The following is a 19,944-nucleotide window of genomic DNA, read 5'->3' as shown; positions in this document are numbered from 1 at the left end:
TCCTGAAATCATGGTTTTAAAAGACTTGAAGTTACAGAGAATTCACCATTCACACTAGTTTAAACCTGCAAGCATGCTGCAGGGGAAGGTGGAAAAACCCCTAAGGTTCCTGCCAATCTGACCCGGGGGGAAATTCCTTCTTGGCCCCAAATATGGTGATCAGTTAGACTCTGAGCATGTGAGCAAGATCCACCAGGCAGATACCTGGCAAAGAATTCTCTGTAGTAACTCAGAGCCCTCCCCATCCAGTGTCCCGCCTCTGGCTGTTGAAGATTTTTGCTCCTAGTAGTCGCAGATGGGCCACATGCCATTGTAGGCAGTCCCAGTCATCACTTAGGTTCCTTTATCTGTCATACAGCAAAGCTACATTAAGGTGATCAGACGGAAGAGTAGGGGGTGGGTATAAGGCACATTACACATCCGAAGTTACACAGCAGAACTTTCCTTTATTTACGTTTTTACCAACACTAACAAAACAGGCATTCTTAACCAGCAGGACAGTGGGGTGGGAGGAGGTATTGTTTCATATTCAAACTGGAACAGGTACAGAGAAGGGCTACTAGGATGATCCGAGGAATGGAAAACTTGTCTTATGAAAGGAGACTCAGGGAGCTTGGCTTGTTTAGCCTAACTAAAAGAAGGCTGAGGGGAGATATGATTGCTCTCTATAAATATATCAGAGGGATAAATACCAGAGAGGGAGAGGAATTATTTAAACTCAGTACCAATGTGGACACAAGAACAAATGGATATAAACTGGCCACTAGGAAATTTAGATTAGAAATTAGACGAAGGTTTCTAACCATCAGAGGAGTGAAGTTTTGGAATAGCCTTCCGAGGGAAGTAGTGGGGGCAAAAGATCTATCTTGCTTTAAGATTAAACTCGATAAGTTTATGGAGGAGATGGTATGATGGGATAACATGGTTTTGGTAATTAAATATTCATGGTAAATAGGCCCAATGGCCTGTGATGGGTTTTAGATGGGGTAAGATCCAAGTTACCTGGGAAAGAATTTTCTGTAGTATCTGGCTGATGAATCTTGCCCATATGCTCAGGGTTTAGCTGATCGCCATATTTGGGGTCGGGAAGGAATTTTCCTCCAGGGCAGATTGGAAGAGGCCCTGGAGGTTTTTCGCCTTCCTCTGTAGCATGGGGCACGGGTCACTTGCTGGAGGATTCTCTGCTCCTTGAGGTCTTTAAACTACAATTTGAGGACTTCAATAGCACAGATATAGGTGTGAGGTTTTTTTTGTAGGAGTGGTGGGTGAAATTCTGTGGCCTGCGTTGTGCAGGAGGTCAGACTAGATGATCATAATGGTCCCTTCTGACCTAAATATCTATGAATCTATGAATCTATATTCTCTGTGTATATATAAAGTCTGCTGCAGTTTCCACGGTATGCATCTGATGAAGTGAGCTGTAGCTCACGAAAGCTCATGCTCAAATAAATTGGTTAGTCTCTAAGGTGCCACAAGTACTCTTATTCTTAACTATGTACTGCATCACACGTTTCTGGATTGGCTTGGTAACGCTGCAGGAACCAATCCATGTACAGCATGCTCTGTCCACACACTGTGCTTGCACAATCACCTCTACTTCATCCTACGTGCCAGGCTTATTTTGTCCATGGTAAATGGTTCCCTGGCATTCCCCCTTATCTTAGCTACTGCGGACATTCTGTTTCCAGCCTGCTGATTTATTTACCTCCCTAATCCTGCCTCCCAAAAAATAAAGCCTCACCCATCCTCAGTTACCCATGTCAAGCCAGGTCTACAACCCATGTGCTGGGGCATCTTAATTGGTCAAATCCTGCAACACATCCTAGATTATCCAGAAGGGACCATTATGACCACCTAGTCTGGCCTCCTGCCTAACACAGCATTTTACCTTGTGATTCCTGCATTGAACACAATAATTTGTGGTTGAACTAGATAGCATCTTTGAGAAAGACATCCAATCTTTATTTAAAGTCTGTAAATGATGGCAAATTTACCACATCCTTTGGTAATCTGTGCCAGTGGTTAGTTCCTTTACAGTCAAAAATGTGTCTCATTTCCAGTTTGGACTTTGCGGGCTTCATTTTCTAGCCATTGGATCTAGTTATGCCTTTGATAAATGAAAGAGCCCTCAAGTATCAGATATCTTCTTCCTGGATACTCACTTCCAGACAGTGATTAAACTGCCCCTTAACCTTCTTTACAAACTAGCTCCTTGAATCTCTCATTGTAAGGCAGGTTTCTTTGACCACAAATTGTTCTTGTAACTCTTCTCAGAACCTTCTCCAATTTTTAAAATTCTTTTTAAAGTGTAAACACCAGACCTGGACACAGTATTCCAGCAGAAGTCTCACCAATGCTGCATACAGAGCTAACATCATTTCCTTATTCCCATTAATACATCCAAGTATCACGGTACTCCTTTCCTCCACAACATCATACTGGGAATTCATGGTCAGCTGGTTATCTACAATGATCCTCGAGTCCTTTTCAGAGTCGCTGCTTTCCAGAACACAGTCTACCATCCAACAAGTACGGCCTGCATTCTCCCTCCTAATCAAAGACCATGCACATTGTTTGACTGCTCCCAGCTAAGCAAGTGATCCAGATCACATTGTATCAGTGGTCTTTTCTCATTATTATTTACCATTCCACTAATTGTGGGGTCACGTGCAAACTTTATCAGCTATGATTTTCTACTTTCTTCCATGTCATTGATAAAAATACTGAATGGCCTTGGGCCAAGAACTGATCCCTGCAGAATCCCACAAGAAACACCACAGCTGCTTGATAATTCCCGATTAACATCTAGGTCTTGATATTTATTAGTCAGCTTTTAATCCACTCAATATGTGCCATATTGATTTTGTATAATGCCAGAATGTCATGTGGCACTAAGCCAAATACCTTACAGATGTCCAAATAGAACATATCAGCACAATTATCCTTATCTACGACTCCTGTGATCTTGTTAAAAAACTATATCAGTTCTGTTTGATTAGATCTATTTTGCATGGCACAAATGTTGATTGGGACTGACTCCATTTCCATCCTTTAAATCTTTGCTGACAGAATCTCACTGAAGTTTTGCCTGAATGCATGATACAGGGTATGGCTCACTGTAATGGAGACAGCAGTGAGACATGGAGGAGCTGTGACTCATCTCAGAAAAGAGCCTCTTGCGGTGACTGTGGGAAGAGGCCCTCAACAACAACAGACGGCGAGAGAAAAGCTGTGAGATGTGGTGGGAAGTTATCAGGGCTTGTAGAAAGTAAACAAAGAGCTGTTGCAGAGTGCTGGTTTTGGGCAGTCCCAGAGAAGTTGATATAGGAATGGCCATGGCACAGTCTCCTGTACCAGGGGAAGCCTCGTGAAAAGTTGCAAGAAATGGCCTTAGATAGCAGTGCTGCTTCTCCTTGACAGAGACCGGATGAGGTGCTGCGTTTGCTGGAGATCTACTGCAACAGCAGTTTATGCACCTTCTGGTGGGACAAGCTGATGGTGGTCTCTGGCCAACATCAGGTCCCAAAAGAGAGTGTTGGCAACACTGCTGAATGAATGTTGCTTTTACCATCCACCTTTTCTGAATCACCCTAATTCTCTCAATGTAGCATATTACTAAAGCAATTCACACTTGGATTCATCACTCATGCACCGCATTCTATACTGCCTGCACCCATGCACACATTCACTTCCTTTTCTTAATCATACACTGCTTGATCTATTTTTAGAGTCCTTCCTTCTTATTGAGGTTTAAGAGCTGCTCACATCATCCTTTCGATTCTTCTACACATTGGCAAATAGCTGCCTTGTTAAATCTTGACTATTCTGCTACAAAATCTTCTTCAGTGGTTTCACTGATGTAAAGCTTCTGTGTGATTTACCTTCACCAGGCGCTGTCTGTGTTTCATCTAGGAGCTCAGAGACATGAATAAGACACACGGGGCAGTGGTGCTAGAAGGCTTCTGTGCCTCCAGTGCCTCTTAATATTTGAAGATGGAACGCTCCGAGAAAGAATAATAATTCCAGTCCTAGCCTAATTAAATATCAGTGAGGCTGTTGCCTTCTTCAGAACAATGGCTGGCATTTTCTATCCTCAAGAGGCAATCCTGGGTTAACAAAGGCTTGTCTCCAGAATGCCATAAAACAGATCCCAACTGTTTTGTACATAAGATCAATAATCCCTATGCCCAACTGTTCATTGCTGGCTCTCCCATTCCTACTTTCCTGTCACTTTTGTCTGTCTGTTTTCTATTGTGGGCCTTCTCAGAGTTTTCTTGACAAAGAGATATGGTCACGTCCTCCAATGTCCTTGTGCATACACTGCATTTAAGAGGGAGAAAGAGGTGCCACTGACGTTTGTTAAGTGAGTCAGATAGTAGGAGACTGGGATGCTGAAAGGTTTTGAGGGCTCCTCATAATACCATGAGGTAGCAGACCAGAGGAGAAAGGGAATGGCAGGAAGATGGCAATGGGGAAAGTGTTTCTTTAGGGGGAGCCAGCAGGGAGAAGAGCAGGGCACTGGAAATCTGGCTCATTTACTAAAATACACAATACCGGCATAGAAAATCCATTGTCATGCTCCACGGTGATGGGTGCAGTAGGAAGCCTAGATTGATAGCAGCAGAGGTATAGTGCATCAGAAGAATTTGTGGCTACTCCATGTACATAGTATTTCTTTGAGCTGCAGAGCCTGAAACACTTTGGCGGCTCACATGACAGTCCTTCTAGTATCTAGCTTTAAAGTACAACTAGTTTACTCAACAAGCTAAGACTGCATTTGTAGGTTGATCAAAACGGTGGAGGTCTCATCTAACCTCTCTTGTTGGTTTTCTTTGATGGTAGTTGGCAGTGCTTAATTTGTTAGGAAAGAGGTACTGGGGCTCAAGCAATTAGGTGCCGGGGCTCAAGCAATTTTTTACATTCATGACTGATGCAGCAAGCCCAGAGGTGCCGGGGCTATGCACTGCCAAGCCTAGAAGTGTCAGGGCTCAGCCATGGCACAAATTAAGCACTTGTAGTTGGTACCATGATTCAGTTTTCCCTGAATCCAAGCTGATTATAAACTGGGAGTTATTTTTCATGGCAAATTTTCTCTTGAGTCTCATATTATTTAGATTGTGAAGCTGTCTCCCTGACCTCTCAGGACAATCTGCCTACTGTGAAGCCTCTACACTATATATAAAATCACCTTTATTGCTTCCAGTGATGGCTGAACTACTTGTGTTCTTGGTTTGTGGGTCCCCCAGCAACTCCTCCAGCAGTTGGTACAGAACACTGCTATAAAAGAAAAGGAGTACTTGTGGCACCTTAGAGACTAACCAATTTATTTGAGCATGAGCTTTCGTGAGCTACAGCTCACTTCATCAGATACATACCGTGGAATCTGATGAAGTGAGCTGTAGCTCACGAAAGCTCATGCTCAAATAAATTGGTTAGTCTCTAAGGTGCCACAAGTACTCCTTTTCTTTTTGCGAATACAGACTAACACGGCTGTTACTCTGAAAACTGCTATAAAAATTAACACTCCCCACCTCCAGAAAGTAAAGATCCCTAAAGACCATTACTCCCATCCTGAGACAGTCATGCAGGGTTACAGTGAAGCAGTAGGTCACATTTCCTTATATGCAAATGTCTGCAAAATCCTGTTCTAATACATTCCCAAGACTTTCTTAGCTTGACTTTCCCAAAGTAAGGCTCTTAATCTGCAGAGGCGCATCGCTGAGCCTTTGGAGCGCTGGGATTACAATGCTTGTGGCTGCATCTTTAGTCTTATTTTAGAGCTGAATTAATGTTTCAAAACACTGTTCATGAATAGCTTTGCATCGGCTTTCCAGGTTTGTGCCCCTTTATGTTTGCTTTCTGTGACTCATCTAGCGAAAATGGACACTAGCAAAAATATTTGTGGAAACAGCACATTTTAAGTAAATATCGAGAAAGAATGATTTCTGAACTAGCAATCTCACACAAGTAACCTCAGTCTAAGAGCTCCCTGATAGCATGCACTAAAGAGACGAAGAATCATGTGATTAATGTGTTCAATCAAAACCAACCAACATAACCTGAATTTCAGAATTTGTTCTATTACAGCTCCATTCAGCAATTATTTTCAAGTAACTCACTTTCAAGACAAACCCATGAGCTGCTTGTTGACAGTTTGCAGAAGGAAAATAAAAGGTAACATTCTCAAATAAGTTATATGCTGCAAATCATTTGCTCAGTTCAAGCTAATTTCATTCTATATTCACAAAAAGAATGTTTGCAGATTAGATCGTCTGGGCTTGATCATTTACACGACTAATTTCACTGACTTCTGATGTAAATCTGGAGTAACTACATGATATCAATGGAATTATGCAAGATTTACACCAAAGTCAGGAAAAGTGGAACTAGTCCCTCTGAGTTGTTGACTAAATGTAAATCAAGTCTGAAGACTGACACTACAGCAATCAAGGTTGTATAAGAATCTAGGTAAAGAGATGATTAGTGCTGTGTTTTATTTAGGAAACAAGTCGAACAGATTCTCAGCTGCATTCAAACCTTCCTCAGACTAAGCAATGGGGTCATCAGGGAACTGATAACAGCTCTCTCATCCCAAACTGTCCAGCTTCAGTGCAAGTTAGAGCTGCAGAGGGGTAGCTCTGAATTACACCACATGCATACCGTCCTTCGGGGAGCTTACACCAGCGGAGCTGAGGTGTCCTGGATCTCCCCTGAGCCTTTAGAAGAGAGGGGACGGTGGAGTGGAGTCAATGCTGCCAGCTTTCTCTGAGGGCAGAATTCCCCTACACAAGAAGAATACTCCAGTGGCCATCTCCATCCATTTTAAATCCACTTTACAATAATTCTTTTATAACTCCATTTCTAACAACTTGAACTACTGGGTATTGAAGTAGACATGAGGAATGTCCTTTACCCCTCAGCTTCCTTCCTGCAGTGAGCTGGATGGATGGTACCAGGAAGCACAAGGGGGGTGTCTGACCAGGAGCTCTTGCCCTCCTGGAAACATTTTGGATAATGATAGTAGATAACCTTTTGCACTCACATAGCATTTTTCATCTAGAACTCAAAGCACTCTACAAAATAGGGCAAGTGCCATTAACCCCATCTTACAGGATGGAGAAACTAGGGTAGGTGTACATAGACTTGCCCAAAGTCCCCCAGCAACTCAGTGACAGAGCCTCGGATAGAACCCAGGACCCCTTAATCCTCCTCTACTATGGTATCTATTTACTCTGGGCTAGTTGACTTCATCTGACATGACCCTTGTCCCATTCTCCCCCTTCACTGACTTCCCTGGCTCTGGGTCTCACTAGGTCCAGGTATTGACTGCAGATTGAATGTATGTGCATAGGCTCTTCTAGCAGCATGCAATCCACAGAGGAAAAGGCCTGAGAGGACCATGTGAGGCCCAATCAGGAAATAAAATGTTTAACATGGAGTTGCTGATTGCCTTACCCCAGAGTCCCAATATAGGCCTGCTTCTGTTGCCACTAAAGTGGACATAGGAGCAGGACCGGGCCGTATATTATGCTCTCTGTTTCTCAAGAGAATATGGGAGGAATTTTCAAAAGCACTCAGTGCTGGCCCAACTCTGCTCCCACTGAAGTCAATGGTAGAATTGCCTTTGATTTCAGTGGGAGCAGTTAGGCCAGCACGGAGGGCAAGTCTACGCTACAAAATTAAGTTGACCTAAGTTACGTTGATGTACAGCCACCGCCGTAATTAAAATCACTTTTGCATGTCCACACTACGTTCCTTGTGTCAGCTGTGTGCATTCTCACCAGCAGTGCTTGCACCAATTTAACTGTCACTGTGAGGCATTGTGGGATGGCTTCTGAAAGCCAGTAACAGTCGATGTAACCAATGAAGTGTCTGCATGGACACTGTCTTAACCTAACTACATGGACCTATGCGCTAAGCGTCTTGCGGAGGTGGAGTTATTAAATCAGTGTAGTGGGTGAGTTACACCGGTGAGAGTTACATTTTAGTATAGATGCTTCCAGAGTTAGGTCAATGTAAGTTTACGTCGACCTAACTCTGTAGTGTAGACCAGGCCTGAGTGTTTACGAAAATCCCATGCTGGAAATCCTTTCAGGAAAACACTGGGAAATAAAATGGCAATTTCCTTTTTATCCATAGAAAACATTCCCCACGCCCCGCCCCACCCCACCTTACCAGGGGAAAGAGCAGGATTTGCACAAAGAAGTGTAAGTGGAGAGATCTGTTTTGTGGTGAACTGAGGCCTTTTGAACCCAGAGCGCTGCCTTCCTCAAACATTATTCCAGTCCCATTTGGTACTCTTTTTCGTGTAGTGCTCCACTTCGAAGATGTTCCAGTGAAGAGCTCTACATACAGTAATTGTAAGTGAGTGACTGATCATTTGCCCTCAGTGTAGGATTCAGGTTAAATCAAAGCCAGCTGCTCTGGAGAGCGGCAGGAGAAGAAATCAAAACAAGCAGATCTAGAAATTAAATGCGTAAGAAACCACTGCTATTCTTCCACAGTAATAATTAAATCTAAGTTTTTCAAACCCCGTGCACCTAAAACAATTTTCTTTATTTTATGATTTTTTTTTAAAAAGTCATCATGCGCTGTTGTCTGTGTTCTGATAACTCTGAAATGTGCTAGTCATCTCTCCCAGTTAAATATCCTGTTTCATAAACCCACTCCTAGATATTTGAAACTGCAGATCACTAATGTCTAGCTTTAGGCATCTGACATTCCACAGAATTAATATTTAAACTTATTATAAGGGAATTGGGGTTGTGTTAAGCATGAAGTATTTAACAGCATTTTGTTTCTTTTGTTTCAAACTATTTTGTTTCTTATCTAAAGTGCATGTTATGTTATACATGCAAATAAGAAAAAGTACATAACTAAATTAATACGTTTACTGCTATTTTTCTTTTACTGCACTGAGAGTTGGACAGGCTTAGAAAGTGGAAGCTATCAAATTTCATTTTTAAGATAGAATTCTAAGTGTATTATCTTTCTTTGCCTCAGGGGTTGTTGACTTCAGTATTTAAGCTACTTAACCACATCAAATTATCAAAAAGCAATGAATCACTGGCACATATTTAAAATAATCTTAGGCCTTCCATGTTGTGCTAGGAAGTTACTTGGCTTGAGTATTGTCACATATAATCTAACTCTTATCTTTTAAAAAAATCTCAGTTACGAAATATTACTTAATTTAAAAAAATTAGCCTTTGATTTACACATTGGATGCTCTCTGTCTAAAGCAGCATGTGTAATTTATTTACAGCATTGGAAGGCAGGCTAAATACATCATCTACTGTTATGCAAACTTCTACTAGGTATTAAAATACCTGGTCCCCCAGAGACACATTTCACACAGTTCAGCAATGTTCCAAAATAAACTAAATCTTCAGCCCCTTAAAAGCTTAAAATAACAATTGAGATCTGTATTAAAAAGTGTTTTACAATATCTGATTATGTCTACTTAAAACCATTTTTTCCTCTGGTTAAATGTGCACAAAAAAAGCAAACCACCACACAAAAAATATATTTGCTTTCTACTTATTCCAGAAAGATTAATGTATTCTCATACTCACAAATTCTTCCTCCTGCTTCACTGGAAAAACCTTGAATACAAGAGAGTCCAATGCTATTTGAAACGCTTTGCATTAGCTCACCCTTAAGACAAAGCCGATGAGATTTATTCTATTACAATGCTTTTTATTAGTTAATTGTGTAAAGCACCAAAAAAAATATTCGGGCACTGTGAAACAAAAGGCCAAACATACTTCACATTATTATATTTACACAAATACAATGATCTAAAGGAGAGACAGACAACGAGTTCATGACTTTTGACGATCTGAATATATAAGTTCTTGCAATTCCCAACTTCTAAAAGGCAGAATTTGAAAAGCTAAAAGTCAGAATGTGGGTCTATTTCCTATAGCAGCTCACTTTTCCCAATAATCATCAGTGATGAATAATCATTTCATAAACCTAAATTAACCATAGTAAAGAAAAAAAAGCCTTGTGCCAGGTTACCAGTGAAGCATGGATTCTGCAAACAGAAAGCAGGAGATACCCTCTGGGGTTTCACATACTGAATGCTTTAAAGTACAGTGAAGAAAAAAAAATCTTGGCAACTATTCTTCAGAGTTGAAACTGAAAGGTAGAATTGGACTTGAATTTAGATGACATGGTCTTTGATTTTAACTTGCCACATTGAAAATGACTCCTGCCATTTTAGTGCTTCAACCAGTCATTTTGTTCACTTCATTCCAATGTTCAGGATTTTCGGGATACAAGGTAACAGCTGTGTCATATTCAGAAACACATCTTTGCTCTTGTTTTCAGATTTCTAGGGTAAGATTGCACTGTTTGAGAATTAGCAAACACCACCCCTGCTTTTGATCCAATTTTTTTTTTTTTTTTGGTATTTATAAGTTGCATCAGTGTGCTGGAAAATAAAGTTTTGAGGCTGACAAATAAAGTAAACAAACCAGCCCTATATTAAAAGAAGTTACCGTACACTGTGAAACGACTGCCGGATTGTGTGACTTCTCTGGTCTGTTGACATGTACTGATAGAAACCTGGAGTATGAAATGCAGCAGTTTGCATCCCTAATCCCTCTCTAATTGCCCAGTCAGCATCTTTAAGTGTGTTTCAAAAAAGCTCTAAAACAGAGGTATATTCACATTTCTACAATATTTTGTAATCGTAATATTGATCAAATATGGAAGTTAACCTACAATATCCTAAATCTGCCACAGACAGACACATTCCCCTGATTATTTCACTTCCAAGTTTACCGACATATTTAATGCAAGGGCTGATACTTGTTCAGCACGCCTGACAGCATAGGGTATATCTACAATACTATTATGGCTGAAATACTGACTCCCCCTCCCGCCCCCATCAAAGTCAATAACAAACCTTCCATTGACTTCAATGGAGCCAGGATTTCACCCTAAACAATTAAATAGCAACTTACTGCACATCTTTGCTCATTGTTCAGGAAGTGAATCTTTCTGTAGAAGAAAAGTACTATTCATAATTTCCAAGGCCAGAAGGCACCATTGTGATCATCTAGCCTGACCTCCTTTATAACACAGGCCATAGCATTCCCAAAATAATTCCTACAGCATAACTTCTACAAAAACATCCAATCTTGATTTAAAAATTCTAAGTGACAGAGAATCCACCATAACCCTGGGTAAATTGTTCCAATGGTTAATTACCCACATTCTTAAAATTTACACCTTATTTCCCATTTGAATTTGTCAAAGAGGGGTGCATTTAATCGTTTTAAGTATTCTCACAGCCTATGGAATAACTGTCAGAGTTTACGACTGAATACGCGTAAAGACAGGACAGCTTGTGCATTCTTGCAAAAGACATCTGCATGCACATTTCTTTCTAAATTCAGCAGTTTTACAAACATAATCTTTCAACAGTTCTATAACATGGTCTTAAATCTACTAAAAATCATTCAGCACACACCTCATGTGTAGGTGTTTGCAGGATTGGACCCTAAAATGGGAAAAGCCATTTAGATCTATTTAAGAATTGAGTAATTTAGAACAGTTCGAATATTAGGTCAATAGGATGACTCATAAGAGCAAAGTAACTCGTACCTGCAGAACTGAAGTCCTAAATTAACTGTCTTTTAATTTACCATAAAATACAATCCTCTCACCCCATTTAACAAAATACATTGTAAACCTAGTTTTCATTCCATGTGTCAATATAAAATTTTAAAGCCATAATAAGTAACTATTAATCATTTAAATCCGCTCCTTCAAGTAGAACACAAGAGGTTATAAAATGTATCATTTTAATTATCAGGTTCATTTTTTTCTGACTGAAATAATTACAGCTCATTATCATATATAATTGCTAAATGATATCTACTACTATCATCTTTCTAACAGCTCATTTATTTCTAAACCAGAAAGCTCTATACTTTTACATTATAGTTGCTGTATATGCCTTTACGTAACATATTGGTAGTTGGTTCTTTTGTTATTTATTTGCCAATTATTCTGTGTTTCATTAAGCATCCCTAGATAAAAAATGCAATCCTAAATACCGGATGCAATTAGATCCACTTTTTTTTTTTTTTTAAACTGTGCAATAGCATTTAGAAATCTATGAGAGGGGCACATTCGATTCAGTGACTTCCAATCTCAAAAAACAAACCACAAAGGAATTTCCTTCTGCAGAAAATAACTGAAAACTTATTTTTCTCTTTTGGAAATGTATAACAGTTTTAGCTAATTTAAGAAAAAAAAAGATTTACCTAAAATGACCTAAAGCAAATGTGATTTCAGCTGCAGTTTCTCCCCTTTTTTCCAGGAAGAAGGGGGAAAAATAAAATAAAATAAAATAAAATAAAATTAGGAAAGTTATGTTTTTATACATTATTCACATAAACCCCAAAACAAAACAAAAGATTTATTTGATTTATAAGATTTAATTGTAAGAGATTATTCAAAACTACGATGCTCCCAAAATGTGAAGTGGGCTGGGTTTGTATGGGAATCAGAATGAGGTGAGAAAGAACACCCCTGTGTACTACATATGAAACTGAGTAAATATGGAGATTGTCATTCAAAATGGGACCAAAACTGCAACCCACCAAACTGAAATGCGTAATTCTCAATCATGCAAGTAATCTCATTCTCTTCAATGGAACTATTTGGGTAAATGATGATCATTCATGTGAGGGAGGGTTACAGGATCAGGCCCAATAAGAACAGTCAGTATATCTAATATATTGTATAATAACTGGGTTAGTTATATTGCACCATCTTATGCCTTTTGTCCCAGTCCTGCAAATCTTTAATTATCCAGGAAAGATAGCCCACTGCAGTCATCAGTTTACTTACATGAGTAAGGTATTGCAAGACCTGGCCCCTTGTTTTCTTTTTTATGTGCAAGTTTGCTAGTATAGAGCATTATGTTAACCTGTGGCTTTACTTAAATAATCATATAATTATGACCCTCATCAAGGAAGTGACCAAATACTGAAGGCTAAAACTACTTTACTGTCTCTTAATTTAAATAACTGTCTGAAGTAGCTCCTGAAAAGGTTTGTGCAGTTGGGAGTATTTTCCCTAACGGCACAAAGGACAGGACAAGTATCGTTTCATGAGTTAACACAGATGACTCATGAATCCAATATATCACATGAACCTGCAAAAAAGAGCATTTCATTGTAACGATCAAAACTGCTTTTAATTGGGTTTTTTTAAACACATATTGGACAGGATTCTGATGTATTTTGTCGCAATTTTTCTTCCCTACCTGAACCTCAAGTATTTTTTGTGTAACTGATTATTATTTTGCCCTGTGCTACCCTGCAAATCACATATTATAGCATTAAAGAAAATTAAATACAGCAAAACCACATAACCCTGGGAAAATATTGTAAAGTTAGTCATACCTTTTATTACAGTTATTCTATGCCCAGTGGACCACAAGTGCCTCTAAGGGAACAATGTTTGGGTGCAAACACTACAGCTTGCAATCCACTGAGATCAGAGGTAAAACAAGGAGGGCTTAGTGCGTAGCACAGCCAATCACACCGAAAGAGAGGTTGGGCAAAATGTCACATTTAAAATAAAAATCATTGCCAGAAAGGGACAAATTTGAAGCTCCCTTTTTAAAAAGTCTGTATTTTTGCTGAAATATAGACAGCCCCAGGCTGCAAACACTTACACACCTGAGTAACTTTACGCACATGGCCAGTTGCTCTGAGTTCAGTTAGACTAGTTGTTCAGGTATGGAAGTGTTTGCAGGATCAAGACTTAATACCACGCAACAGCAGAGGAATAACAGAGAGCACATTGCAACAGCAGGCTGCTCCTTCTCATTACAATTGCCTTAAAGCTGTGCTTTTTGTTAATGGGGCAGTATCTTTTTTAAAAAAAAATTTTAAACAAAAAAATTAAAGCCATGTTTGGCAAAATGTTTACAGACAACTATAAAAATGGTTTACGCTCACGGTAAGAGGGTCCTTCCCTCCTGCTCCCACCGTTCAAAAAGGGATAAACCTAAACCAGGAGGCGTATTCTGTAATCTAACCCAGACTGAAGAGGGAGTTATTCCATATGCAGTACTGAAGTGCAGGAGACCCGCTGTGTGATGGTCTGAAATCAAACTGTCACCAGTTCCTCCCTTGAAAACCTTTGCAGGGTACATTTGACCTTTTTCCCCCCCTTCTGATTTCTTGGTTGTTTCTTACATCATGTCCACATACACCTGTCTTTTCCTATAACCGTTAGCCTATTTGCAGGGCTATTGGCAAAGTCTGGATGCTTACAGATTGCAATTTAAAAAAAAAGCCAAATGATGGCAATTTAGTATATTATTTGATTATTCTATTATTTAATTTTATAAGGTGGCTCTTGTTATTAGCAGTCAATTGTTGGTGCAGCAGCACTGCAATCTCCCTGCTTATGGAGTGTCCGGTGGGTGCTTTAGAAATGTCAATATTATTACTGGAAGAGCACGAGGCTCACAGCAAGAGAACTTGAAAAATGCACAACTGTGTGTGTGCAGTTGCTGTCACTTCACAAGCTGCGCATCTTTAATCAGAAGGACAACGCTGCAGCTTTAGAGAACATGAAGACTATTTATAATCTGTTGCTTCAGTTTCTATTTGACTGAGATGAATGAATGCACACTGTAGTTTGTCGGAAGAAATAGACACTCTACTAAGGCTCACTGGAGTCAGTGACACTTCAAAACAATGAGAATCTATCCCAACAACATTTCATTTCCCCTGTCCCCAGCTTCTGGTCTGTGTTAAAAAGTCTTAACCAACAGCATAGCTGAACCACTCAGACGGGAAAAATCCAATATGCCAGCATTATGCACCAGGTGGACATGGCAAAGAGCCCAATCCCAATCCTGTATGTGGATAATTTTGCTCACGTGGGTAGTACAGGTTACTTGCATGCTTAAGCATGTTTAGGCTTGGACCCTAAATGGAGAAACTGGATGCTTTACAAACAGGAATAAACTCCAGTGATGAATGGAGAGGAAAGGGAAGATAGTGTGATCGGTTAAGATGAATGTGTGTCCCTCTCCCCAGACCCACTTCTTTCTGCTGCAGGGAAGCCAACATACAGTGGAACTTTTGCTATTCAACATGGGGATAGGGGGGTGTAGGGAAACCATATGGAGACTGAGAGCCCCTCAGAGGGGAGTTCCACATCAGCTTGCTGTGGGGCAACAAATGGGTGGGCTTTTAGGCAAGCTGAGAAAGCAGCAAAGGTGTTCCTGGTGGCACCCCAAATGGGGGGTGGGGGGGGGAGGGACTGGCAGGATGCAGTCCTTTCCACAGCCTGTAGTAGAAACTTCAGCATAGCTGTGCTAAAGCTCTGTGCGTTCCCCCCATGTGCACTCCCCCCAAGTTGCAAATCCCATGCATTTGGGCTGTGTGCAGTAGACACAAATTTCACCCTTGCTGAACTTGGGAAAATCTTTAATCAGAAGGGGAATGCCGAAGCTCTAGAGAACATAAAGGTTATTTATAATCTGTTGCTCCAGTTTGCATTAGACTGAGATGAATGAATGCATCCTGAGGCTGGAAGAAATGGACAATCTACTAAGGCTCACTGGAGTCAGTGACACTTCAGAATAATAATATAGTGGCCAGCCCCATTACCCTACGTAAAAGCTCACAAAAGAGAACATTTCTAGTCCACGTGTGAACGGTCTACTTTACTTTTCAATAGAAAGGAAAGAAATAGATGCAATTCCTAGTGGGAAGTATCTTACACCAGCCAGATAGAGGACATTTCCATAGGTTTTTATACAAAGAGAAATCACCTTGTGAACATTATCGAAAAGACTGCCTTTGCCCTAATAATCTGTGCACATCTGTCTGGGTAAGTGTATTATAACATGGATGAGATGCTTATACTCTCTCAGAAACCAGATATGTATCTCAAGTGATTATCTAGAGAGTGGAATATTTTAAAATTGAACTTTGATAAGCTAACACAATCAAATAGCAAAAGGTGGACAGGTTTAAATAACCAACTTCCAACCAAATATAATGTCATTAGTTATTAACTTCTTTAAGAACGATGGATGAAAAGATGCATTTCTAAACTAAACAAAAAATTGATTTTATACAATCCCTCTCAGACATCACGAATCCTGGGTCTGAGGACTCACTGCTTACACACATGTTAATCACACCTTCTCAGTGTCTAACATACAAATTCAAACAAACAATTTAATAAGACTAGGCATTTACCTTAAGCCACAAGAACAGGGTGAAATAAGACGACCTATCCCAGTTCACCCCAGTGAGCAGACCCAGCTTAAATGACCATCCTCTGTGTGTTTTCCAAAACTGCGGAGAGGCTGCTCAAGGAAATTAAAGAGGATGCTGGTCTCAAGATTTTCTTGAAACATATCAAGAACTCTGTGTACTCCATCTGCAGACAAAGTCTGGTTTACATTATCTCGCATTTAGAAGGTGGAAAGAAAATAAATTTGCAGCATTATATAAACATTTCAGAAAATATCCTGAAGACCAGAAAGAAAAAGGTTGATACAGATGAATTGGTGTTGGGTTTTGTTTGTTTCGTTCACGCATTTTATAACTCACCCTTCACGCTTTGATGTTTCTGTTGCTGGAAATACTCTTTGGAGCTTTTAGGACATCGGAACTCCTGTGTCCGCTGAAGGATTGGAAGCCTCTCAAATATGCTTGGTCTTTTGGGGATGAGATCTAACAGAGGTACTGACATTTCATGGGGACTTTGCTGTGGTTCTGTATTGTCGCTGCTGTTGTTGACAGTTATTTTAAAGGACATCTGAGAATTCAAAAATGTTTTACCAGTGTTCGAACAAGTCACTTGTGGCAGTTCCTTCATAGGCACTACTTGGCATTTATCAATCGCTTCAAAGAAGGCTGCACTGGTACTGGGTTTCTGAAACTCTGCAACCCCATAGTGCATATTTGTGTCCCTCTGCTGGAAGGGTCCTTGCTTATCTCCTACATAAAACAGCACAAGGAGTGTCAAATGGCATGGAAGCTGCCCCTCTTTAACTCTTAAAGCAATGGAAACAACAGGTAAAAACACCCTACAAACTTATGGTCTAACACCAGATACCTTCATACATCCTAGCCAATGGGTCATTTAAAAGAAGAGGCTACTACAAACCTGGAAACCCTAAAGGGTTAATGAATACAATCTCAGTGAGATCTTTCCTGGTGTCGAGTCAAACAAATCCTGAGTTATTGTAAAAGGCAGAAAGAAAAGGAGTCCTTGTGGCACCTTAGAGACTAACCAATTTAAAGGTAAAAGGCAGGTAAGCCAGCCCTTTCTCCCCATGCAGAATCCTATATACAGGGATGGGAAGGCACTTTTCAAGGCTCCGGGGCTGTTTGGGAGAGAGCGGGGAGTTTAGCTTCTAAAACTGACGGTAGGTTTGGTGGGTTGGTTGTTTTATTTCCCCAGGGACACCGCTGGTCCTTTCAGTCGTTTCAGGGAAAGGGAAAGACAAACTCTGAATGATTTGTTCACGCCGGTTCCGTCCAGCTGAACCGTTCAAACAGCAACCGCCCCGACAACCACAAGAGCTGCCGTGCGAACGCCAATAACCCCGAGGCGGCTGTTCAGGCAGCGTGTTTCTGAGCCCTTGACTTTCACGACGTGCTAATCCGCTGCCCGGGGGTCACGGCAGCGCGCGAGGGGACGCGCTGGCTCAGCGCCTGGGCCAGGCGGAGCCCGCCGGGGGGACAGGCGAACCCGAGCCGCGGCGGGGCTGGCACCCGCCCGGCTCCCCCGGCCCGGCCCGGCCCGGCCCGGCCCGGGAGCCAGGGCGGCAGGAGCTGCAGAGGCAGATGTCACTGGACAGCAGCGACCTGCCCGGGCAGCGTGCGCCCGACACCGCCCAGCCCCTCACACCTCCGGCCGCCCCCGCGCTCGCCCGCCTACCTGGCCTGGGGACGCGGGCGGACGGGCCGGCGGGCTCCCTCCGCCCGGCCGCCGCTGCCGCTGCCACTGCCGCCGCCACCGCGCCGCTCGCCCGGTCCCGCCGCGCCGCGCCGCGCCGCCGAGCCCGAGCCCCCGCCCCTCCGGGGCCGGCGGTCTGACGGACGGCAGCCCGGGCCATTGGCCTGCCGCCGCGCCGGAGCCCGCCCGGCCCCCGAGCCAGTCAGGGCGGGGAGGGGGCGGGCTGGGCCGCCCCCCCGCGGTCGGGGCTTGACAGGCTGGAGAGCCGGCGTGAGCCCGGGGGCGGCGGCCGGGGCCCTGGGCCGGCCCCGCGGGTGTGGGCGGGGCGCGCAGGTACCGGCACGTGCGGCGCAGCCCCCCCCCCAGCCCGTGGGTAGCGGGACACGTATCGCAGGGGTACCGGGGCCCCCGTGCACACCGCACACCCGGACTGGCCCACCCTGCCCCCGTGCACACCGCACACCGCACACCCGGACTGGCCCACACTGCCCCCGTGCACACCGCACACCCGGACTGGCACACCCTGCCCCCGTGCACACCGCACACCCGGACTGGCACACCCTGCCCCCGTGCACACCGCACACCCGGACTGGCCCACCCTGCCCCCGTGCACACCGCACACCCGGACTGGCACACCCTGCCCCCGTGCACACCGCACACCGCACACCCGGACTGGCCCACCCTGCCCCCGTGCACACCGCACACCGCACACCCGGACTGGCCCACCCTGCCCCCGTGCACACCGCACACCGCACACCCGGACTGGCCCACCCTGCCCCCGTGCACACCGCACACCCGGACTGGCACACCCTGCCCCCGTGCACACCGCACACCCGGACTGGCCCACCCTGCCCCCGTGCACACCGCACACCCGGACTGGCCCACCCTGCCCCCGTGCACACCGCACACCGCACACCCGGACTGGCACACACTGCCCCCGTGCACACCGCACACCCGGACTGGCACACAGTACACCCGTGCACACCGCACACCGCACACCCGGACTGGCACACCCTGCCCCCGTGCACACCGCACACCACACACCCGGACTGGCACACCCTGCCCCCGTGCACACCGCACACCGCACACCCGGACTGGCACACACTGCCCCCGTGCACACCGCACACCTGGACTGGCACACCCTGCCCCGTGCACACCGCACACCACACACCCGGACTGGCACACACTGCCCCCGTGCACACCGCACACCTGGACTGGCACACCCTGCCCCCGTGCACAATGCACACCGCACACCCGGACTGGCACACCCTGCCCCCGTGCACACCGCACACCCGGACTGGCACACCCTGCCCCCGTGCACACCGCACACCCGGACTGGCCCACCCTGCCCCCGTGCACACCGCACACCCGGACTGGCCCACCCTGCCCCCGTGCACACCGCACACCGCACACCCGGACTGGCACACACTGCCCCCGTGCACACCGCACACCCGGACTGGCACACAGTACACCCGTGCACACCGCACACCGCACACCCGGACTGGCACACCCTGCCCCCGTGCACACCGCACACCACACACCCGGACTGGCACACCCTGCCCCCGTGCACACCGCACACCGCACACCCGGACTGGCACACACTGCCCCCGTGCACACCGCACACCTGGACTGGCACACCCTGCCCCGTGCACACCGCACACCACACACCCGGACTGGCACACACAGCCCCCGTGCACACCGCACACCTGGACTGGCACACCCTGCCCCCGTGCACAATGCACACCGCACACCCGGACTGGCACACCCTGCCCCCGTGCACACCGCACACCCGGACAGGCACACCCTGCCCCCGTGCACACCGCACACCCGGACTGGCACACCCTGCCCCCGTGCACACCGCACACTGCACACCCGGACTGGCACACACTGCCCCCGTGCACACCGCACACCTGGACTGGCACACCCTGCCCCCGTGCACAATGCACACCGCACACCCGGACTGGCACACCCTGCCCCCGT

Source organism: Eretmochelys imbricata, chromosome 8, assembly GCF_965152235.1.
Source record: "Eretmochelys imbricata isolate rEreImb1 chromosome 8, rEreImb1.hap1, whole genome shotgun sequence".
NCBI lineage: Eukaryota > Metazoa > Chordata > Testudines > Cheloniidae > Eretmochelys > Eretmochelys imbricata.
This window is presented reverse-complemented; position numbering follows the sequence as displayed.